This window comes from Macrobrachium nipponense, chromosome 25 (assembly GCF_015104395.2).
Source record: "Macrobrachium nipponense isolate FS-2020 chromosome 25, ASM1510439v2, whole genome shotgun sequence".
Classification (NCBI taxonomy): Eukaryota; Metazoa; Arthropoda; class Malacostraca; order Decapoda; family Palaemonidae; genus Macrobrachium; species Macrobrachium nipponense.
Window position 1 is genome coordinate 48,499,451 of NC_087214.1, and position 25,801 is coordinate 48,525,251.

The 25,801-nt window shown below is 37.1% G+C and overlaps 1 pseudogene; it reads left to right on the forward strand.

Moving 5' to 3' along the window:
• The first annotated feature begins 9,637 nt into the window (after nucleotides 1-9,637).
• LOC135199079 (uncharacterized) overlaps nucleotides 9,638-25,801 on the forward strand; it is a 35,775-nt pseudogene continuing 19,611 nt past the window's right edge.

Consider the following 25,801-nt stretch of genomic DNA (forward strand, 5'->3'; position numbering starts at 1 on the left):
GTGCAGTTCTTTTCATTTGCAAAACTTCTCAAATAATAGCAGTTATCACAATAAAGCAGCACATAGGGAATGTTTTCATAAATATGCTTTACAAAATGTCAGGGTAAAACATCACGCGATATTAATATGGATTTACTTTCACACAGGGACATATTTGTCATCATTAAACAGTTGGTTTATTGTACTCGTAGATGTTGCGATCAAAACTGAACTGCAGTACAGATATGAATTCAATTCTTTGTATCAAAACAGGATGTGACACTCAATTGCTGTTCGTCAACTTCTCCGACGGTGAAGATGAGTGAAAAAAATTATTGCTAATGATTCAGTCTCCTTTGAAGAAGATTTGGAAGACTTGGAAAACTGTAAGGAGACTACAGACCGAAAATGGGAATTGGGGAAAAAAGTGTGGGTCTTGGCGCTTTGCACAGATTGGCATTGACTGCAATATTTCTGTACTTCATACAAACTGCCATTCTGTAATCCTGTTTGTGATCTGCGACGCAAGATACACCACTGTATTAGGAAAAAAATACCCAATTAAAATCTTTTAATGTTACTAATGAAGAAAAGGAATGAGGTCATTTTTAAAACTTATTAAAATATAAACTATAAAAAATATGTAAGAGTATGAAAGTTTTCTTACGAATTTTCTATTGAAACAATGTCCCTCCTTATATAGCTACTGATACCTATCAAGATTATGTTTATCTAGATTTACATTATTGAATAATAATTACTTTTTTCATTCAATTACGCTTTCTAGACGAATGATATCTAATTCAGTTGTGACATCGCAAGCCTTTAACTGGGAATTCACTGCACCATATGTAATGATGATTGCCTGAAAACTGTCCAGGGTGGAACTTCTAAATGGGAATAACGACTTAACCACAGCGAATATTGTAGGCTATGAGCTGAATGTGAAATATGGATTGCTGCTAGGTATGTGTCTAGCCGAATTTGATGCAATGTATCACCAAACGTTAAACTGATAAATGAAACTGAGATATACATAGTTTATTTTAAAGATTGGTTGAACGAAACAAAATCCGTCAAAAAAAAAAAAAAATTATTTTCATACAACAATATAACTCTTTACACCATACTATTCAGTATTTTCAAAACTACATAACTCATTAAAATAATGAAACTTAACAACAAATGCTTCGAAAAATGAATTAAAAACAATCCCTGAGAATAGCATTTGTATTTTCAGTCGTCTGTGAGATGTTCAAGATGAGTATTTTCTAATTCGTTATTTTCACAGGGTTCTGATTGCCTTTGAAAGTGAAAGAATAAAATCCCTTTATTTGTAAACCAACCATTTTGACGACTGACTTTTATTCAACACGTTTGATAATGAGACAGGCAAATATCTCTTCCAATATATCACACATACATACATACATACATGTATGTATGTATGTATGTATGTATGTATGTATGTGTGATATATTGGAAGAGATATTTGCCTGTCTCATTATCAAACGTGTTGAATAAAAGTCAGTCGTCAAAATGGTTGGTTTACAAATAAAGGGATTTTATTCTTTCACTTTCAAAGGCAATCAGAACCCTGTGAAAATAACGAATTAGAAAATACTCATCTTGAACATCTCACAGACGACTGAAAATACAAATGCTATATTATATATATATATATATATATATATAATATATATATATATATATATATATATATATATTCTTCATCGCTGGTGGGCTAATCCTCGATGAAATAGGTACGGGGATACGGAAGGACATGGCACATTACATGATTCTTTATTGCTAGCGACGTTTCGAGACAAAGTCCCATCTTCAGGCTAAAGGCAAGAAATAAATATTACATCATTACCAAACAGTTAGGAATGTTAACGTAAAATTATTATAAATTAAAGTATTTCTAAGTAAAATTACGAATTAAAAAATCTCAAAGAATGAGTATTACATCAATACATAACATATTCAAGAAAAGGAAATGTAAAATCATAAAAAATTAATATATTTCTAAGTAAAATTACGAATAAAAACGTTAAACAGAATATATATATATATATCTATATATATATATATATATAAATATAAAATATTAAAAAAAATGAGGAAAATACCTTGCTCAAGCAGAGTCCCGCCGTTCCGTGTCAGGACGGTGGAAAGACGGTGGAAAAAAAGTCAAGAAGAGGCAAAGAACAAAGTGACGTGTCTTTATGCTATATACAAAGGTACTGATGTAGTATGGTTGTTTTCCTGGATGTTTGCCCTGCTCTTTCTGGTGCGACTTAGATCGAGAGGATTAGTACATTTTCGGGACCTAATAGTGAAAAGATACAACAGATATTTGCTGCAGAAATGTCGCAAATTTGAAAACACATTGAAAAAGTTGTCCAAGGCCAAGCTTGACCTAGAGTTTCTACAGTACTGTAGCCTTAACCATGTTGTGCCGAATTTTGTGAAGTTCAAATTGTATAGACAATCTTTGTATAATACCAGGTTTTTATTCTGTTCCCACAACTACTTTGTTAAACTTGGAGATTTGTGAAAAAGAAAAGCTAATTAAGAAACATGAAAATGCCATTCAACCTTTGCACAATGAAATTGTTAGAAACTTTACACTTATTGATTTGATTATATTCAATTGCTTACTGACTAAACACCTTAACCATTACATTGATGAAATAAAAAACACGCATAATAACAAGCTTCAGAAACTAGGCATCATTACACCTAAATTCAATGAAGGAGGGAATAAGGTAGTATTTAACCTATCTGATTACAATTTAACCAAGAGAGAGGAATTCCTTTTATCTTTAGGCCTGGATTTTTGCTTGCCGGTTTACACACCTTCATATTATGAATATTTTTCTACCATTTGAAATTTTGTTTTCAAAATTAAAAACTTAGCTCTGAATACTGACCTTTCGCACGTTTCCAAAACGTACCTGTCCACATTTGGCCCATAATCAATTTTAACAAACTAAAACCAAGATGGGCCACCATTTTTTTAATAAACGTGACCTTGGTATCCTTAAGAAACTAAAAGAAAACGGCAATATCATTTTTTCTAAACCAGATAAAGGCAAGGGAACCGTCATAATGATTAAACAGGAGTATATTCACAAAATGGAAACAATTCTGAAAGACGCTACCAACGGTTTTTAGAAACTGGGTGACAGTGACTACAAAAACTAATTTTTAAAAACGAGGACAGAATAAAACCGGTTCTTGAAAAACGTTGAAAGATAATAAAACGATAGATCAAACAACTTACGAAAATCTTTATGTAACAGGTTCTTCATTGGGTTGTTATGTATGGCCTAACCAAAAATACACAAGGAGGGTATCCCTATGAGACCCATCCTTTCATCCTATACTACACCAGGTTACAAAATAGCTAAATTCTTGACACCTCTATAGAGAATCATTTTTAAAAAATTTTAATATAATCTAACCAACTCTCTTGATTTAAGAACAGTATTTTTATGCCAGGACTCTGACCTAACCATGGCAAGCTTCGACGTTGAAGCACTTTTCACTAATATACCTGTGGAGGAAACCATCAGCTTTATTTTAGATACTATTTTTACAGAAGACAATACTACATATAGTGGCTTTAAACGTGATGATTTTAGGAAATTGTTAGAATTAGCAGTGCGGGACACTGCTTTCATTTTTAATGGACAAGATTTATTTGCAAATAGAGGGTGTAGTAGGTATGGGGAATCCCCTAAGTTGTACATTCGCCAATATTTTTATGCTCAAATTTGAAAGGGAACTGCTGGACAATTGCCTTCCGTCTTTTAAACCACTTTTTTACCGAAGGTATGTAGATGACACTTTTGTTTTGTTTAAAGATAGGCATCATAGCGACTCATTTTTACAATATCTAACTCCAAACATCAAAAATATTAAATTTACTGTGAATTAGAAGAAAATGGACAATTAGATTTTTAGATACAATGGTAGTTCGTAAAGATATCTGTTTTAACATAGGAATCTACAGGAAACCTACCTTTACCGGTCTTGGCTTGAATTTTTACAGTTTTTGTTTTTATAATTTTAAATTAAATTCTTTATCAACACTCCTCCACAGGGCTATAAACCTAACATCAAGTTGGAAATTATTCCATGACGAAATAATATTCTGAGGGATTTTTCAAAAGCAATTGTTTTACCCATCGGGGTTATTTTTTAAACGTCAAAAATACCATCAATAACTTTTTTCATCCACCTAGTCCAGTCCATTGGCACAGAAATTTAGATACTATATAAAAAATACCTTATATACATGATAGGAAGTTTTTGCCCGCCCTCCCTTAAGAAAATTTTAAACCGCCATTATCCATCAGTTGATACAAGATTCACTTGCATAAATCCTAGAAATATGGTAGCTTCCTAAAACACAAAGAGAAATTGCCCTCCTTGATGCAATCCGGTGTAGTGTATTTATTTAATTGCTGCCGATGTAATCAGCAGACCTACGTAGGAAGTACGCGCCGGTTGCTCAAAGTGAGATGTGATGCTCATAGAGGTGTAAGATACCGAACGGGCAGCATATTATCCACCCCTGAACAATCAAATATTAGGAATCACGCCAGAATCTGTAGGGCAGAGATAGATTATAACAACTTTAAGGTCATTATGACGTCACCATATGAACACCACCTCCTCGTTCTTGAAAGTTTGGCAATAAGAACTGGTACCTTCATTAACAACCATACTACATCAGTACCTTGTATATAGCATAAAGACACGTCACTTTGTTTCTTGCCTCTTCTTGAAATTTTTTCCCCACCGTCCTGACACGGAACGGCGGGACTCTGCTTGAGCAAGGTATTTTCCTCATTTTTAATATTTTATATTTATATAGTATATATATATATATATATATATAATATATATATATATATATATATATATATATATTCTGTTTAACGTTTTTATTCGTAATTTTACTTAGAAATATATTAATTTTTTTATGATTTTACATTTCCTTTTCTTGAATATGTTATGTATTGATGTAATACTCATTCTTTGAGATTTTTTAATTCGTAATTTTACTTAGAAATACTTTAATTTATAATAATTTTACGTTAACATTCCTAACTGTTTGGTAACTGATGTAATATTTATTTCTTGCCTTTAGCCTGAAGATGGGACTTTGTCTCGAAACGTCGCTAGCAATAAAGAATCATGTAATGTGCCATGTCCTTCCGTATCCCCGTACCCTATATATATATATATATATATATATATATATATATATATATATATAATATATATATATGCAGAACCCAGGTACTATGTCGTACCTCTAAGTAAATGGGGATACAATCCACAATGAAGTAAAATCCTCTTGTAGTTTAAAATATATATATCTTGTACAGGATTAAAGCTTTCGGACCATCAACTGTGGTCTTGTTCCACTAAAATGTGATATGTCACCTCAAGGAACTAACAAGTAAGAGCACAAACATTTGAAAAAACAACCGTTAGGTAACAAGCTAGTTCATATTATGAATGATCAGGCGGTTGAGCCCTCGTTCTTTCCAGAATTCGTCTTGATCTTCGTGGGGGAATGTTTCTATTGTCAACTGCTTGTTCTATGGTGGTTGGGTGGTTTGTTAGAGAAATTGACCTGAGTGGTAAACAGGAGAGGAAGCAGCATCGTTTATTGGAACAAATATATTTCTAAAGTTTGAAATTTTCCCTTTCCTACATATCTCTTCACAAATAGCTGTATTTTCTGTAATGCCAGTATTTCCTGCAAAGGTCTCCGTTTAATGAAATTAACGCCCCTTCTACTACTCGTCTCAAAGTCCTGTCGTTACATGCAAAAACACCTTTGTACCTTTAAAATTTATTGCGGGGTTTTTCTCCCATGTATGTTGCGCAATTGCCACTGTAGAACTTCCCTCTGGCAAGCAGCAACGTGTTCTTCCCTTCTCTTATCAATGGAACGTCCGCTTTCTCCCACGTAACATTCATTGCAATCACTACAAGGTATTACATATACTCCTACATTCTCTCTATTACCCGGGTTATTTTTAATGAGTTTCTTCTTGATTGTACTGTTGTACTGAAAAACTACGTTGAAGCCGTTCTTTTTTCCTTTAAGCTGCCTAGAAAATTTATTAAGTTCTCTATTATAAGGAAGAGCAAGAGATGCCTTAAATCTGCCTTTTCAGTTTATATCATGAGGGGGCGTTTAAAATATTCGATCTAGCTTTAGATAAGAGACTGTAGTATAAAAAAACTTTGGGTAACACAGTTTAGTAAAACTATCTACCAAGAAATTTATTTCGGTTGTCAATGAACTGGGGATCACATATTCGGTATGCTCGCAAAAAAAAACAAATTGGTTAAAACGTTGTGCTTTACTTTAGGTTCATGATATAAAAAGTAATGAATATAGGTGTTTGTGTGGGTGTTTTTGGTATTTTGCATTACGTAACATCGATTTCAGTTGTACTGAGAGAAACAAGTTTCCAACGTACTATGCTATCAGCTGTCTTCAATATATTCCAAGCAAAATGCGAGAAATTTCTAGAGAATTGTTTCCAAACAAATAAGATCTTACACAAAAGACTTTGTCCAACCGACAATCCCTCCCAGGTCCCGAGTGGTTGACCTCGGTCGAGATTCGCAGCATCGTTCCAAACGTCCATCACGGGAGATTTACAACTTGACTGCCTGCCTGAACCAACCCCTGGACGAGGCGTCTCCTTGGACAGTGAGAAGCTGCAAGAAGAGAAACCCCAAGAGACGAGACGCTCCTTCCCTTTGTGATGATGTCTCTTTAGCGTCCAGAGGAAATGAGCGAGGCGATGTTATTTATATCTTTCAAATGAACACCATATTCTTTGGAAGCTTGAATTTCGAGTCAATGGCCCTGTGGGAATGTTTCGTATGAACAGGGTTCATCTTCTGAATAATAATAATAATAATAATAATAATAATAATAATAATAATAATAATAATAATAATAATAACAACTAAACAAGCCGCTGATGTTCAAATGGCGAAGTTTTTTAGAAACAGCGACATTAACCTGACAACTTCTGGGAGTGGACGAAAAGGTGTTCGAAGGTGTGACCGACCTCCAGCGGGGCATTTAAGGTATTATATGCTCTTCCTTTGTCTTTGCATGATTACCTGATAGACATCTAAATGCAGGAGGAAGTAATTAGTGGAATTAACAGAACGCCACCATGATGAAAATGGAATTATAGTTGAAAGTCAGTTGACTTGGCTGATTATATAATTGTTCACTTATGAACTGAATCTCTCTCTCTCTCTCTCTCTCTCTCTCTCTCTCTCTACTTGTATTAGTACTAAATCTGTGCAAGGAATAATTTTCTGTATGCAATATTTTCCAGCTACGTAAATATTTCCCCTTTATAAAAAAAAATACGAGCTCTCTTTGTAACACTGTACAAGAATAAATCTTATCAAACTTTTCCAATAATTTCCTGCTCACAATCTTTTACATTTCCTTTCCTCTCTCTTCTTCCCATCGCTTTGGCAGCCGCGTAGGAATAAGAAGAAGAAGCGGGAAAACAGAGCGATGAATCCGGCCAGACGTTCTTTTAATGCCTCTCGGACGCAAATGCTGTGACAGCGCGTTTTAACTGGCTCGAATTTCCCCCATTTCAGGCTGAGAATGGCTCCGCGCATTGCTGACTTCACTTGTTTTCGCTTCTCCCTAATTTCCTCCAGTTTCTCTCCCCAATAGCTTCTTCAGAACAGAGGTATCATGGCCAGGAAAGTGTGAGTTTGATATTTGAACCAGGTCTCGTTTTTCGGAAGGGTGTAGTTCTCCTGCCTATATTCATTCGAATGCACAGTAGATCTACTTGTGAAATTTCGCTTTTGGCTGTCTATTCTGTCGTCTCATTTATTTGATATTCCAGTTTGTTTATCCTGTCTAAAAAAAAATTTTTCATTTTGTCTTCGTCAACCTCCTAGTTTTATTTATTTCTATCTATTTGTCTAAATATATATTTATTCATAGATATCTAGGATCATGCTCCTATCCATCATAGCAGTATTATATAAAATTATTTGTTTTATGACGAAACTGGACCTTTTAAAAGTAACCTCAGGCAATGATAAATTCCACCCATTTTTTTTTCTTCCCAAATAATGGTAATATTTCAGAAATTATTCCATTTAGCTTTATGTTCTTTTGAGAATATTTAATAAGTTCACTTGTTGCACAGCCCTCAATTAGGATTAAATTCATGCCCATTTTCAAATCTTATTCCGCAATTTTTAAATTTCTATCATTATAACATGAATATGCAAATGAACTTTATATAAAAAAGCAAATGAAGAAAACAAAAACATTGAAAACGGCAAGTAAAACACATCTGTCTACAGAAAGAAAAGAAAACAGCGTAATTATGACAATGAGAGCGTCTATTAAAACTTCTCGCGTTGTTTTATCATTCGTACCATTACGCAGCATCGTCTCCGTTATCTTCCCGAAAACATTGTCGCTCTCTTGACTAAACAAGATTATGGTTCCGGGACCTCGCTGCGATGACGTCATTAGTGAGAGCAAGCACAACATTCACCTGTACCAGTTGATTTTACCTCGATTAAGGACCACAGCTTAGAGTAGGAACACTCGCTGCTTGTATGTTGACACCACATGAAGTGAAGGCTAGATCCACAATCGAAAATTGTAGCTTAGCTGTGAAGTAGCACCAGATATCACTGTCAGCATGATGGACAATGCGGTTGAGGTGTTGAGTGCTTCGTCTCCTCTGCTTCAACTCTGGAAGACTGAGGGATGACTAAGGGGTCATTGACCTCAGCCAGCTAAGACGTGAACATTATAAGGAACTGGTTATCCTTTAGTGTGCGTAGCCCAATGAATCCTTAATGGATTCTGCCACTTGAGTGGATAGGCACAATTTGGAAATGTGATGTGGATGTGCATAGAAATGCTAAGGATACTCTGAAAATAGGAAACAGAGCAGATAAACCCTGAATCAAACTGGAAGGATGCAGCAGGTGGAATTGGCGGAGAGGGAGACACTATGATCTTAACCAAATGCAGAAAAGGGTTGGATTGCAGTGTGCCGTAGGTTGTTGCAGGCAATATTCTAAATGAAAACAGTGCAAATTGAGTATTTTGCTATGTTATGCACCAACGGCTAAACTCCACGGAAATAAAAGAATGTTGTAGAGAAATACCAATTAGAGATAAGGGAACAATTGTTTGTGATATGGAAGCGAAATTTATGAACAATGAAAGCATCAGAAGAAGCTTTGGCGAAATTTTCCGAGGCCATGAATAAGAGATAAGAGGGGGATAATTTGATTGATATACGAGTACTAGAACCTGAAGGTATACTTGTGAATGAATTCACAGTTTTTAAGGTGGAATCACTGATAAAGAAACTTAGGTGATGGCACACATCATGTTCTGATGGAATCATTGGAGAAATGATTCGAGAGGAAACTGAAGTAATACCTTATGTACCAGGAACTAGAATTCAAAGCAAAGATACTCAAGAAAGGTGACCTGACTGTATGTGTGGTAACTATAGAGACAATGCATTTGCGTTGGTTGTAATGGAAAAATTTAGCTCACTTATCTTCAACAGAACGAAGAAAATGAATTGATAAAATGCCAAGAGATGAACAGGTTGGTTTTAGAAATGGCAGGAGTTGCACAGATCAGATAGTCGTGTCGAGATCTAATGCTCAGCATTGTAATAAAATAAACCCTATGGTAGGTCTTGCTTCACTCTAGCGGTGCATTTAAATATGAAAAGCTAACTCAAATGATCCATTTAAGTAGACGCAAAGTTAGTGTACATGGGGACGCAAGAAATGAATTAGTAGTGAACAGTGGAGTATTAAATATTTCACTTACGTTGTTTGTCCTTCCCATGGCTTTTATAATGGAAATGTGGTCAGAGATGGAAGGGAAGGTTAAGATTGCAACAACTTATTTAGAAAAGCAGTGATACTACTTTAATTATCAAATGTTCAAAAGTTTCCTTAGTAGAATACAGCATAAATCTACAGATTTTATTTGATTTTATTTTTTGAAATTTAGGCTGCCAAGCTAAGCACCTGGGCCCTGTCTACCAAGCAGAACTTAAGACAGAGAAAAGAGGGCGTTGGAGTGGTTGGACAGCAAGACATACAGATCCAGAAAATAAATGGGATGAAGTACTACAAAGATCTATCGGTGAAACTGGAAGAAAACCCCACAGTTGCAATAAGAAGTAACAGTTTTAGGTGCTGGACTACAAGGCTGAAGAGAGGGAGCGGGATTGAAGGCAAGGTAAGATGCTAGAAGATAGATATGTTGAATGTACATGAAACTCTCCACATTAAATGCCATTTCTTTTTCATACTCCCAGCCACTGTTTACAGTACCAATAAAATGACTTACTCACCTAAACACAAATTTTTCCTCTTCCTCTCTGAAAATTTGCTTTCCAACCACTTCAACTCGCTCTTTCCACTGCCCTGGGCGCAAAATGCCTGAAAATGCCCCAGTGCTTGGCTTGACAGCATCAGTTCCACTTTTGATCCTTGAAGGAAGGAGAGAGAGAGAGAGAGAGAGAGAGAGAGAGAGAGAGAGAGAGAGAGAGAATCTTTCGTGCCTTCACTCTCTTCAGTTGCTTACGATGAAAACTTGGGACGTTCTTAAGTGACGACAGGATCCGAATCGCTGGTTACAAAATTACATGCTTTCATCTATGTGTAGTTTTTTCTGACTTTTTTCTTCGATCAAAGGATAACAGTTGTAAACTAACAAGATATTCATGATTAAAGAGAACAAGGTAAGAAATTAGGAAATGTGAATTAAGAACTGTGAATAATGAAAGAGAAATATCCAAGAACTGAACGATATTCGAACCCTAGGACGTTTGTAAGAGATACATGGCATCGCCTATCTAGAGGTATTTCTTGAGAGTCAGTCAGTAAATGGTTCACCAAAAAACCTTACTTTTTTATTTATTTTTTTATTTTTAATCGCTGTAGGAAATTTGATAATAAGCAACACTGATTTTTAATCTTGTTCATAAACTAATTTTTATTTCATTGTAGATACTACGCATATACATACAATGAGCAACTGAATTCCTAGTACGTGTAAAAATATCCATTTACGTTTATATTTCAATCTATATCCCACTTATGGCGTGTCCACACTACGGTACAACCTATCATGAACCCACGGTGGCTACTTAGCTGATATGTATCACACAGAAGTCGAAAACAAGTCGACGACCGCGAGTGGAGAGCGAACCTTTCGCCACTACTGGATAGTCGTACGAAGCAGTGATTAGAACTACCAGTGAGTCATTAACTTGTATTCAACATGTTTGTGATGAGTGCGCAGTAAGTTAGCAACGTGTGTCTACGACATGTTTTACTGTGGTGTGAATGTACCATTAGTTGTGAGTATCGATAAAACTCAGATACAAAAGCTAACCTAATCCCGCAAATGAAATAAAAACCTCTCAACTATTCTGGATACAAAGGCAAACATGTCAACCTTTTAGGTGCACATGTGCGTTCATATGCGCCTTCCCAAAAAAAGAACCCAACCTTTCCTCCATTCTAATTTGTGAAGCCGTCAGGAGAGACGACTGTCACGTAGGGAAAATGAGGGAGGTGGAGGGGGAGGTGTAGGTGTAGCAGGAGGAGGAGGAGGAGGTGGTGAAAAGAATAAGTCTCAAACGGCTATTTTTGTCGAAGGAGTATCATCTCTCTTTGGAATCAATGGCTTTGGAAGTTTATGAATCACGTTGGTTTTGTGATTCTCTCTCTCTCTCTCTCTGTCTCTCTCTGTCTCTCTGTCTCTCTCTCTCTCTCTCTCTCTCTCTCTCTCTTGTAGCCGTATCTGTATTTCTACCGAATATAGCCATTGTAGTATGTTCCAGCTATTAGTAATTTTATATCAACTAACTCACAAGTTTTGCTTTACTTCCGATATTGTCAATTGGATACAAAACTGGGAATACTGGAATACTAAAGCCTTATCAAAATAAACCGACCAACCAGCGTGGAATATCGTAAATTGGTAAATCATACGAAACAATTAATAAAAACTAAGTCGGAATCCACAATATAGCCAACAATCGATGTTCGACATGGGATTTTGGACCGGATTACAATCATTCATAAAATGGAGGTTTACATGTTATGTGGGATATTAATGCCGTTTTTATAACGGATTACATCTGGAATATTTAATAGGACATAGCAATAGCAGATTACGAGGCTCGATTCAGTGAAATGCAACAACTTTCGAGTAAAAGCGTAACGGTTATCATTAATGTCAAAATTCAAAGATTAACCAAAAAGGTTCTTCAAAGAAAATATACAAAACCAAGTACAGTCAAATAGAGCATTATATATTAATATCATTTACGTTCATACGAGTGCCAGTGTAGCCTTTATTTTCTTACGGCCAAGTCGCTTTCTACTTGCTCTGGTCAAGGTTCTGCGACAGATGATTTTTCTTCTTATTCTGATGTTCATGACCCATCGCTCTTTTTGGCATCTCTCTCTCTCTCTCTCTCTCTCTCTCTCTCTCTCTCTCTCTCTCTCTTTCATTCATGAGTATTCTATTAAAGATCCTGTGGGTTACTTCGATACCAATGCCACTCCCTGAATAGATAGCTTCTTCGTCAACATCATCATCAGCCTGTTTATCCAAGTATTCCCTCTTGTCTTTGCTTTTCTCTGCATTAAATCTCCCCATCTAGACTTTGGTACTTAACGCATTTTATTTTGTGTTCCCAGACGCCCTGAAATTTCTCCACACGAATCTTCTCCTTTTTTCTATCCAAGGTTTTTGTTTACTTACCCCACACCCAAGCGCTTCTTTCCCAGCAGACTGACCTACAGCCTTGCCATCATACCAGTCTTCATAAATTGTCTTCTAAAATGTGATTTCCGGACCGTCACATTTACATCAGCATTCAGTATTAAATATTTCTTGACCTTCATCTTCAATAAGCTTTACTCTAAGAAATTTAGATACTTAGTCAGCTTTTCCCTTTGGTGCTGTTAATTTAGGTTAGTGCGCCAATGACTTGTTGCGCATCACTGCCGACATCATCTCCTTTGTAGCGCTTAACATTCCACATTACTCTTTCTCTCTTTCTTGATTAATAGCTACGTGACCTATTTAGTTTCTATGACGGCCATCTGGAGAAGTCCGTGTGTGTTCATCTTAGCCCTTTTGTTGGGCAAGAATGCCTCCTATCTCCAAATCTGCTGCACAAGAGATAAGAAATTCTACGTCATATTCTTCTGCTGTACCTCCCAAGGCTTCTCTAGCAATTAATTTTCCATATCTCCATTGTTCCTGCTGCCATGAATACTGAAGTATTCATAACACCAACAACAATTCTCATACCTTTAACTGATATTTCCTCTGCAATTCCACAGGTCTATGTAAAATTCATGTTTTATTTCCATGGAATTCATTCGTTGATGCAAAGCACGCTACAATATTTATATTGGGCTGCTTTGCTTGAAATCTTGCCTGCAATCATCTATGGCTCTCTACGCCACAGTCGCCTTTTTCTGCTGTTGCTGTTAACGTCATAGCTACTCTCTCTCAACTAGTTCCATCTGTTCCTCCAGAATAAACATTCACATTACCTTCATCCAATCTCTCCTCCAGTCAATTTCTCATATATATATGATATATATATATATATATATATACTATATATATATATATATATATATATATATATATATATATTATATATATTATATATAATATATATATATATGTATATATATATATATATATATATATATATATATATATATATATATATATATGACTGGTAAAATGTTCTGTAACAACAGAATCCATCTAATAAAAGGAGGCCCATAAAAACACCAAAATATAGAGAAAAAAGTACGGAGCGCTTACACATTGCCGGGCCCTCCCGCCCGCCGACCGAAATCGGCGGAAGAACACCAAAACCAATATGGCGGCGATACCAAAACAATAATAAAGAAAGTAGTTCCGAAAGTTAAAGCGAAACGGTAAAGGGGGACCCCATTGGGAATCCGGGGTTTTTGGGTGGGGGAACTCAGATACGAGTTTTCGTTGACCACCGAAAACTTTATATAAACGGTAATGGGGGACCGTATTGGGAACCGGGTGTTTTTGGGTGGGGGGGACGCACAGACGGTGGTTGTGGGAGGGAAAAAACGTAAAATTTAACAGTAGGTTGACCCCTTACTCTGCAACCGCTCTGCGGGCAATGCTAGCCTACTACCGACCCAAATTGGGCCTGCAAACGTATTTGAAAATATTGGACTTCATTACTCTGCAACCGCTCTGCGGACAATGCTAGCCTACTACCGCCACCCAGATTGGGCCTGCAAACGTATTTTAAAATATTGACCCCTTACTCTGCAAACGCGATGTGGGTTATGCTAGCCTACTGCTTACCCAAATTTAGGACTACGTACTTACATATTTTACTCTCCAAACGGGAAACGATTTATGTGTGTTGTCAGTAAGGCCGTGTTGTCAGTAAGGCCGTGGCGGAACGGCGCTACGCGCCTTATCCGCTTTTTTTTAAAGATTGTTGCAGGCACGGACATGTTCTGGCAGGCGGTAATTATAGCGCTGCGCGCGCTAACTACGGGATTACAGTGGGCCGACCAAACCTAAACCGCGGACAATCCACCACCTGTGAGCGACTGGCCAGCCTAACCGACCTAACCGTGTGGCTGGCCAGTCTAACCGCGGACAATCCACCATTTTAAAGTACCATTAAACTACCCCATATTTTACTCTCCAAACGGGAAACGATTTATGCGTGTTGTCAGTAAGGCCGTGGCGGAACGGCGCTACGCGCCTTATCCGCTTTTTTTAAAGATTCTTGGCAGGCTCGACATGTTCTGGCAAGCGGTAATATAGCGCTGCGCGCGCTAACCACAGGGATTACAGTGGGCCGACCAACCTAACCGCGTGGCTAGCCAGACTAACCGCGGACAATCCACCACCTGCGAGCGACTGGCCCGCCTAACTGAGTGGCTGGCCAGTCTAACCGCGGACAATCCACCATTTTAAAGTACCATTAAACTACCCTAGATACATTATTGCACTTACCTTACAATCGGAAATCTTCCATGTCAGAGTCGGAGAATTCTGGTTGGGCGATTCTGGGCCGTATAGTTGTTCTTTTACGACACGTGCGGAAGTTGCAGCGCCACACGAAACTATCTTCCTCTTTAACGAGGCTCACGGTTCCCACTTTACACTTGTCGCACGTTCCACTAAAATCGCCCAACAGTCCGCTTTTGTAAAGATATGTACGTAGTACATCAACATCTTGGCATAACATATATAGCACACCAAAAGTAACAGGGCTTTCACTCAAAAAAGCAGCGAGAGACGGATGCGTTGCTACGGGATGCGCCATGTTGACTGCTTTGAAAACTCGCGGTGTCGGCCCAGGTGATAAAGGCCATGCTGGGTCGCCGGGACTACTTAGGGCGGCGGTTGGATTTGGGTGTTGTGCGGCCCGGGAAATTGGTAATTGGCTCCCAAAACTGTAGGTAAATAATGACGGAATAGGCCTAACAGTGTCAAGCATGTGAATAAAGTGCAGTATCGTAACGGAATTCGCAGAATCAAAGGCAATGGGGGCTTGGTGAGGTTTTTAGAGAATACAGTTTTGAAAATTCGCGGTGCGGAGGAGCCGCCATGTTTGTTTGGTTGGTGTGCGGCGGGAAATGGATTTGGGTGGCGTGCGGCCCGGGAAACTGGCCCGGTAAACGATAAACTACCCAAAAGTACTATATTTCAGAGACTGCTGTCTCCCTCTTCAGGTAGATGAATGAGAAAAGTTTACAGAAAAGGTGGTATTTATACCAAGAGGTCCATCCACAAACAAGCCATTTTAAGTCACCCCCGCTGATAATCTTCCTTTAATCTTCTTAAGGGTTGGTTGAATGAAGACGTTGTCGATCGTGTCCGAAAATCCATGCTCCTTTTAAGTGTTCATTACCTTGCCTCTCTTTTATTAAGGCCGATTCCTCATTTGACTCTTGTACCGGGCAGTTGCTGCTATAAAATTACCGTGACAAATTCCACAAACCCAAGTTTATTCTATGGTTATGTTCATTTATATGGTTGAAAATAGCCGAGTTCTGTTGTCCATACCTACTGACCGTTTGTTGTGTTATTAATCTCTGGGGAATGGGATTTACCTGTAAATCCGATGTAAGATTGGTCACAGTCCTGGCATGGGATTTCGTATACCCAGAGTCCTTTGGAGATGTCTTTTGTTGGACGTTAATCAGGGATTTGGCTAAGGTGTTTGGGTAAGTAAATACAAAAGGGTTCGATTTTACGAGGGGGTTGGTTATTCTCTTAATCGTCCAGGTGGGGAATTATTATTTTATTGTTGGGTGTATCTCTGGTCTTGTCTTTAGGGGGTCGGTAGAAAATTACGTTTGCTTTGTGAATTGCTTTCTCAATTATATGGTCAGGATATTTTAAAGACGAAAGTTGCTTGCGAATTAGTTCAAATTCTTTTTTCAGGAATTCTGGGGAACAAATTCGTAAGGCTCTTAAGAACAAGTTACTAGCTACACCTATCTTGATAGTAATGTTATGATAGCTAAAAGACACCCAAGACTGACGCCTAGCTTCTTTCATGGCACGACGGAACTGTGCTCTATTCTTGTATGTAATTAAATTCTCCTCAGTACGGCGTCTGAGCAATCGGGTTAAAGACCTTCTTGTGGCTCTGTGCAGGGCAGTTAGTTTCTGAAGACCACCAGGGGGACTGGTCGTCGTTTGAATAACCTTGTTGTTTTGGGAATTGAATTGACTCCTGCTGTATGAAGGGTTCCATTCAGCATGTCTATGGCATCATCAATATTTTCAAACTGTTCTGCATTCCCTTCAATTTCGCTTAGCTCACGAAATCTACCCCAGTCTGCCTTGTCAAAATTCCATCGTGGCGATCTCTGTAAAGGTGGACCATTGTTGGTGTTTATAATGATTGGTGCATGATCACTAGTATGCCAATCATCTAATGTCCAATCCAATCGAAATCGAGAAGGCAATTAGAGCTGGAGATTGATAGGTCAATGCATGACAAGGTACCTGTCTGGACATGAAAGTGTGTGGCTCTCCTGTATTAAGGAGTCCAACATCCTCATTTTCCACAATTGATGATATAATATTGCCCCTTGTGTTTGCTAAAACATCGCCCCATAAAGGATGTCTACCATTCAAATCTCCCAGTAAGAAGAAAAAAAAAAAGGTTGGGGGAGTTGTTGAATCACCTCTACTAAATTATCATACAAAATATTATTCATTTGGAGGTAGGTACAGAGAGCATATTGTATATTTTCTTCCTATATCAATCTGTCACAACAACTGCCTGCGAGGTGTACGAATAGACAAAGATATTTGGGGAACATCTCGACGAACGTAAATGAGACTTCCGCCATGGCTCCCTGCTTGTTGATTATATGGTGTTCTATAGCTAATATACTCTCGAGGACAAGGAGTAATAGCATCAAGCTTGCTCTCCTGTAGACATACAATTATGGGGTGAATGCTCATGAATTAGTAGCTTAAGTTCTTCATATTTGGCCCTTAAACCCTGACAATTCCACTGTAAAATGGAGGAGAAAACTATTGATCACTTCTGGAAGACATCTTGGATGAGGTCTTCCCACTGGCAACTTTTAATCTAACATTATTTCCTGTAGGTTTCTTTAGAGATGGTCTTGATATATTGGGTTTTACGTTTGTCTTTTTCTTTGTGTCCTTTTGATCTATTTGTTGAGGCGGATGGTGGACCTCAACTTGAATTTCTGATTTATTCAAGTTATCTTCCAGTTGATCAGAAACATCAACAGATAAAACATCAAATTTATTTGACGTCATAGCTTTAATGTTTCTGATGGAAGGGGGTGAGAGAGATGGAGGTCTCTCTCTTTTTCGATTAATAGGTGGTGGGCTTCTAGGTTTTTGCACCTTCCCCACAACAGGTGCACCAGGCAAGTTGGTTTTAAGTGGAACCTCCATCAAATCAGGCAAGGACATGGCCTGAGAGAGGTTTTTACTACTAATTGTAATGGGGGACGAAGGTTGTACGGGGATGGGCAATGCCCCACTGTTAATACATTGTGGCAAAGCCTCAGAAGGCAATATGCTTACCTCATCATGCAGCATTTTATCATTGGATGGTATAATTTCTTTTTATAGAACTATTGGCAGTGCTAGTGGGTTTGATTTTAGTGCCTTTGCATAACTACTTGATTTATCTAATAGTCTTTTGGCATATCCCACACTTATATGTTCTAAATTGGATTTGTTTAAGGGCAGCTTCTTCCGACTTATACAGCTCACAGCTCCGGTCAGTGGATTTATGATTTGAGCTGCAATTTAAACACCTGGCATCAAGTGCACATTCTCCATGGTAAGATTTAGAGCAAATACCACACATTTTTTTCGTTTTTTTTTTGCAAACTTTTGACGGGTGTCCAAATTTAAAACAATTAAAACATTGCAGTGGCTTCTGCTTGAATGGTCGAACTTTAATAACTTCATTTTCAATAATAATACGGGAAGGTACATCAGCATCCTGGAAAGTAAGGATAATCATTGATGTACCCGGGACTTTGTGTACTTTCCATACATTTAGTGGACACTGGCCAGTATCTCCTCCTCTGTAAATTCATACAGATCTTTGTTAAAAACTACTCCCTTCGTAGCTAAAATTTAGGTGGGGTTTGACATCTAACTTAATATCATCATCATTTGTTTTAAGTTGGATAGTATTACAGACTGTGCATGATTTGGCATGGATAAGATAACATTTTTTTCCAAAACGAGATATATATATCTCCCGGTGCAATAGTTCCTACTTTTTCTGAATTAATTTGCATATTTTGAAATAGTTCCCTGTAACCCCCTGAGATTCAGCTACAAGCCACATCGGTGGTTTTGGCTTCCTCTGGGAAGGCATAACTAAATCAGCATCTTTTTCAAACCAGTCAGCAGGTCTATAAACATCCAAATCCTTTGGTACCTTGTCGCAAAGAGCAGCCATTATATTCAAGTTATTAATTTTGATATTATTAATATTACATATTGCATTAAATGCTTCATCATGACTATTGTAAGATATCCATGAATCCCATTTTGTATCTTCCAGTTTTCATTCTTATTTCTGTTATAGATCCATAACACTTAAATTCTTTATATATATTGTCATAATTTGTCTCTATTGGAATTTGGGTAACATGAGGATTCGAAGTTTCCTTGCGTTACCCAGATTACTCAATTTTGGAATATCAATAGAATGGTCCTTCCTAGTTCCGAGGTCATCAACAGAGTTTTCCCTAATTAAATTAGCAGAGGTCGTCAACAGTGTCTGAGGTTCGCCATTCGATCCGGGGTATTAGAAACATTAATTTCCGTCATTAAATTAGTTGGGGGAAAGAAAAAAAAATTAGACTGTCTGACATCCCAAAAGAGAACCCCTTATCCTTTCATGAAATTAATTTCTCCACCAATGACACCTGCGAGAGCTGCTTCCCAAATGTCCACTCCCTACCCTACCACAAAGGGATGGTACCACTATGATTAGAGTGGCTCAAGTGTATGCCAAACCCGCTTGATGGGACTGAGAGCATTACAGGAATACAATCATCCCCACTCCAATCATAGTGGCAGGCAAACCGGACAGAATGCCGAGAGTCCTATCTCTATGAAACCGGCCAACCCCTGGAATCCGAAGGCCAAGTTTTGGTTGGAGAATAGTCCCGCATGCCAGTATGGAAATACTGACATTCCAAGGTGTCCAAACATTATCGGGTAGTTGGCAAGACCACCACAGCTCCCACAATTGATTTTGAAAAAATTTCCAATCCCGGATATGATGTCCCCCCCAAAAAAACATCTGGACAGTGAAATCAGTAAGAGTTTTGACAGCAAGGTTGGAGAAAGTTGATAAATATGAAGAAGAATGAAACAATTATAAGTAATAGAAAAAGGATGAGAGAAATTTAGAGTCAAACTGAGGAAAAACAAAAATTCCCCAGTTCGAGAGCCCTCTTGCCCGTCACCACGCTTCAGCACGGGAATGATATGCCGTGCTGAAGCCCAATGACTTCATCAAGGCATTCTCTCATTAAGAGGGGAATACTGACGACTTGTTTGGCAATGATAACTGGCTCATTTTCTTCAAAGACACTGCAGCGCATCCTACACCCACTGAAGATTTAGAGCCATCAGTGTATATGGCGTAGTGAGGACCTTTCCTTTGAATATGCTCTATGGCAATTTGTTGATGGTGACTCGGGGTATAGCTAAATTTCTTTGATAAATGAAAAAGATGAGAGCATATTCTTGTTTTTTTCATGATCCAAGGTGGGGGGAAAAGAGATGGTTGAATGATGTTCATTTTGATATTTGTTGACTGCAACAGCCTATTTGCACTAATCGGGAATGGTGGCTCATTTTTATTTATAAAAATATCATTCTGAAAAAAGCTTTTTTAAAGGAGAACTTGTAGACAGAATATTCAAAGCACTCCGCATTGTTACAAAATCCCGATGCAACGACAAAGGGGGTTCTCCAATTTCACATAAAACCAAGAGATTTTGGGGATGATCTAAACGCTCCACTACAAATTCTCAGGCCTCGAGTATGTATTGGATCTAAAGACTTCAAAGTTGCTTCAGATCCTGATCCATATATTGGGCTTCCATATTCTATTCTTGATAAGACTAATGCCTTATATATCATCAGTAAAGTTGATCTCCTTGCACCCCACATTGAGTGAGATAATTTCATCATCAAGTTACGAGCACTATAACATTTAGATTTAATGTAAGATACATGCGCTTTCCAATTCAAATGAGTATCAAAAACCAGTCCCAAAAATTTTACCTTATCCTGGAAATGGATTTGTACATTGCCCAAAGTAAGATTTATATCTTGATTCTGTTTCCATCTACTGTTCCTATAAAACATTATTGCTTGAGTTTTTTCTGCCGAAAGTCTGAAACCAACAGACGCAGTCCAAGCTTGTATTTTTCGAGTGGCATTATTTAGAATTCTTTGCAAATGACGAAGATTGTTGGATGAGCAGTAAATTGCAAAGTCGTCCACATAAAGACTACTTTGCACTCCCTGGTGGCATTTGATCTACTCTATTGTTAATTACCAACGCAAAAAGTGTTCCACTTAAAACACTGCCTTGGGGTACACCACAGTCAAGCTTAAAAGATTCAGAGTAAATATTATCAATACGAGTTTGAAATGTCCTTACATCTATAAAATTTCTGATAAAAATAGGAAGATGTCCTCGGAAACCGTTATAATACAAGGATTTTAGTATCGAGTGCCTTCTGAATGTCAAAAAATAGGGCTATTGTGATCTGTTTTCGTTCAAAACCTCTACGTACATAATTTTCTAGGTGTGAAAGAGAGTCCAAGGTGGATCGCTCCGATTGTGTAGCCAATTGAGAATTTGATAAACGAAAAATTATTACGACGCAAGCACCAATTCAATCTATAATTAAACCTTTTTTTTCCTTTCCAGTAATTTACAAACACAACCGGTTAGTGAAATTTGTTTAAGAGCACAGGAAATTTGAAAGAAATTTGATAGAGACAGCTTGCATAGGAAAGAATTTTAATAATATACCGCGTGGTTTGTATAAATTAGATCCTTTTATCTTACATGTCATGAAAACGTCAGTCCCCACATTACTATTCATATAGTATACGCTTGTTAATATGTACTGTATGTTATGCTGTTTCATTTGATATTTTGGTATTTTTGCATTTGTTCAACTACTATTCTTGTTTTATTGTTATTTTACTGCTGAATAGTTTGTACCTCAAACTGTTAGTTTTTGGTAACTGTATGTTCAAAATTTTAGGCCTTTCGTTGGCTACATAAACTGTAAACTTTATCTTTCCTTAATAACCGCTCCAAGGAAGGAGGTCCATTGGAGGACAAATGTTGGGCATTTTCTGGGACAATACCTTTTCTTTTATTTTCCTATGTGGAATACAAATGAATATATATATATATATATATATATATATATATATATATATATATATATATTATTATATATATATATATATATAATATATATATATATATATATATATATATAGTATATATATATATTATATATATATGCGCGCATACTTAGAGAGCGAGAGAGAAAAACGAGAAAGTCCCCCTATGACGTGAAACCGAATTGGTCCATGCAAATAGACAACGATATAAGTAAAAGATAATCACGAAACGATACACCTTTCCATAGCAGGGTTTGTGGGGTTGTGGGGCACGGGGGGGGGGGGGGGGGTCAAAGTTGATGTTTCTACGAGTGAAGGAATGAATTATGGAAAAAGATGTTCTGTAAGAGTTAGCTTGTCTCGTATCCATATTCAAGATTTTGCGGTTAGTGTAAATATTGACATCAGATTTATGTATCATTAAACATTTGACAGCGCTTTATAGTCGTGCATATTAAGTTTCGTATCGCCGTTAATTTTCTCTTAAAAGAAAAACTAATGTAAGGACTGAAGTTTTTTCATCATAAACTCAAGAGGAGGAATATATGAATTAGTTATGATAATTATAATTTGATGGTAAACGTGTCTCGTTTGAAGCACAGCCAAAAAAATGATGTGTGGTTTCCTACAATAAAATATCCGGTGATATATTCACAGATAAAAAAGTCAACACATGACGTTCATGCCAAAGTTGTTTCGTATGAATAATGCTCGTTGATGTTATTTGTTTGGGGATCTCATATGAATAAAACAGCAGACATGTTTCCTATTTGATATTTTAAAGTTATTGCAGTTTGGTTTACAGATGAAGAGTCGAGTTGGATAAATAACAGACCTTCACGTTGGTCCATCCGGCTGCTATATTCTGCACTTTGTAATTTATGCATTTATGAATGTGAATTTCATTCACGACTCCTATTGATTCTGAATTTGAGGACTTTGGTCGTTTCAGCCAGTAGGGAGAGAACTTGCCATACTCTTAAGTATCAGGTAAAATTATCTATAAACCTAGGAAAATGTTTGATTACACATGACAACATAAAGACTACATTATTAAAAATAAAGCAATGAACATTTGTAAGGCATTAATTAGGTTCTGGTTACAAAGACGAAATTCTGCAGTCATTTAGTAAAAAAAATGAATTTCAGTATAACCGTAAGCAATAATTTTCCCAAAAAGAATATTTGCATTTTCCTTAATTATTGAAAATATTTTAAAATTTCATCTTCCTCAGAGATTGAAAACGATCAATACAATTATGAAGACTATTCCAGGACGATTTTAAATGACAAAACAATGAAGAACTTCCCACGAATAGAGTTCCTGCGAGAATTGAAATAAAACCAGGCTTAAGATGGTATAATAAGCATCGCTCGTTAACGTCGACTCCTTCACACGCTCTTTTTTATGTTCGTCGGTCAGACCAGCTGGATCGAACTTTCCAAGAGAGAGAGAGAGAGAGAGAGAGAGAGAGAGAGAGAGAGAGAGAGAGAAAAGCTCGCAAATGACTTCATGGTTACATAGTACGTAGGTAGTACGTTTAAGTTGATAAAGTCACATAAAATGAGATTTTCAAAGACTTCCCGTTGAGATGAAACTTTAATTAAATTTAACATGTGTCTTGTGGCTTATCCATTTATCCGCACGTCTGTTCTATAATCGTAGTTTTGGTAGTATTTGTGCTTAAGACAACTTTTTTATATTTTACTTTGACCAGATGTCATTTTCAAGTTAGCCATAGACCAGAATTTAGCCTAAAGAGCATAAGTGATAGACCACGCAAAGTTAAACATGAAAACACATGAAATTAGCGATGGGCAAACTACATTCATTATTGATTGACAAAATAATGAAAGTTCTGTATAATTCTAACACTGCTATGACTTTATTTTCACCGACATTTTGTTCGGAGTTTGAATGACATGAAATTGTAATTCAGATTCTCTTGACGAGACGAATCCTAATTGCAAATGTATTATCATTCACGCCACAACTTTAGTAGAGGGGAAAGGAAGATATTTTATAATTGATCATCTTTTCATGAATATATTACCTATATATTTTGATTTTGTGGATAAACAGTGTCTCATATGCGACCCCAAATAAAAATGGGAACCAGTTGCAAAGAAGGAAAGTGTCTAATAATGTACTAGGTAAATAAAAATATCAATAAAATAGTGCAAGAGGGAGCGTGACTTATAACTCTGTTTCCTGCAACATTGTAATAATAAAGAAAACTTAAAAGGAAAAAGAGAAAGCTGAACAAAAAGCCACTTTCACTGAATCGGCAGCAAAAGGAAGCGAGACTTTCTACCCGGTTGGAATTTAGGTTCTCGGAAAGTTTGGCGAAAGAAACTGTAACATTGCTGAGTGGCGACTTCTTCTAAGAAGGAAACGGAAAAAAAACTTTAAAAAAAGGAACAAAAAGAAAGAGATGAGAAGTTCTGGCAACTTTTCTCTTGCTGATGGGAAGTTCGGACGTTTCTGTCCGAATTTCATGCTGCAAAAAAAAAAAAAAAAAAAAAAAAAAAAAAAAAAATCTTCAGAAATCCGCGTTTTTGCAGTTCTTCCGCCTTCCCCCCCCCCCCCCCCATTCCCCTCCCCCCCCCCCCCCCCCCCCCATTCCCCGCCCACCCCCTTCTTGCGTACACATGTGCGTAAATTCTGTTGTTGCCAACTGATTCACATGATTCTCAATCTTAGTAGATAAAGTCATCGGTGTCACTGTGCTTTTTTATTTATTTATTTATTTATAGCAAGCGTAAATGAAAACATTGAAAGATATCATTTTTAACTTTAATCTGTGCATTCGATAACAGTTGATTCTATTGCTTTCAGTCACCGTTTAACGAATTCTTATAATAATTTTGTCGAGGCTTCATAAGTTATGTTCATAAGTGTCCCTGAAATAGTCTCTTAACTCTGTTACTTATTAATTCCCTTCAGTCTTTAGGCCACAAAGCGAAGAGCAGAATTCTACCTATGAAAGCAATAGTTACCTTCTAATCGCTATGTTTATATATCCTTACAATCATTGGTCATGAGAAACAAATTATCATGGATGAATTTTGCATTTGCAGTTAAAGCTTTCCGCTACACTTTATTCATCAGGAAGCTTTTTGACTCAATTTTTTAAGTATTTATTTATTCTTGTTTTGCTCCCCAAAGAGTTCAGGCAACTTTATAACGTCTATATCCCTTCGTGGACTGGTGGGGTCCCTTAGACCCCCAGTGAGTCTTTGGTATGACATATCTCTTTCGCCATCTACTAAAAAATACCCATGTGCGATTAATTTTATCATTTGTGGTTTATGGATATCCACAAGTGTTAATAGCTTAGGATAATCAATTTTAAGGGAATGACAGCTAAAATTATACCTCTGGGGTTCGTAGGGACCCCATCGGTCTTCCGTGTCCCTAATTCTATGAGTCGCCACAGGTTCAAGGTTCAAATAAATAAAGAGGTGGATAAGATTTGATGATATGTCAACGCGTGCAGTGAGAAAAAATGGTGAACAAGGGAGTTAGCACCATATATATGAAAGTTTGGCATAAGTTTCATTGAAGCATGCCAGGTAAACTATAAAGCCTGGATCATGTCGTCTTTACTGTTGTATGAATCTCTAGTATCATTCCGAGGAAGATGTTCCTTCAAAGTATATATGCCATCAAAACCAAATAAATATGGGATTAAAATCTGGTGCATGGTAGAGGCTACA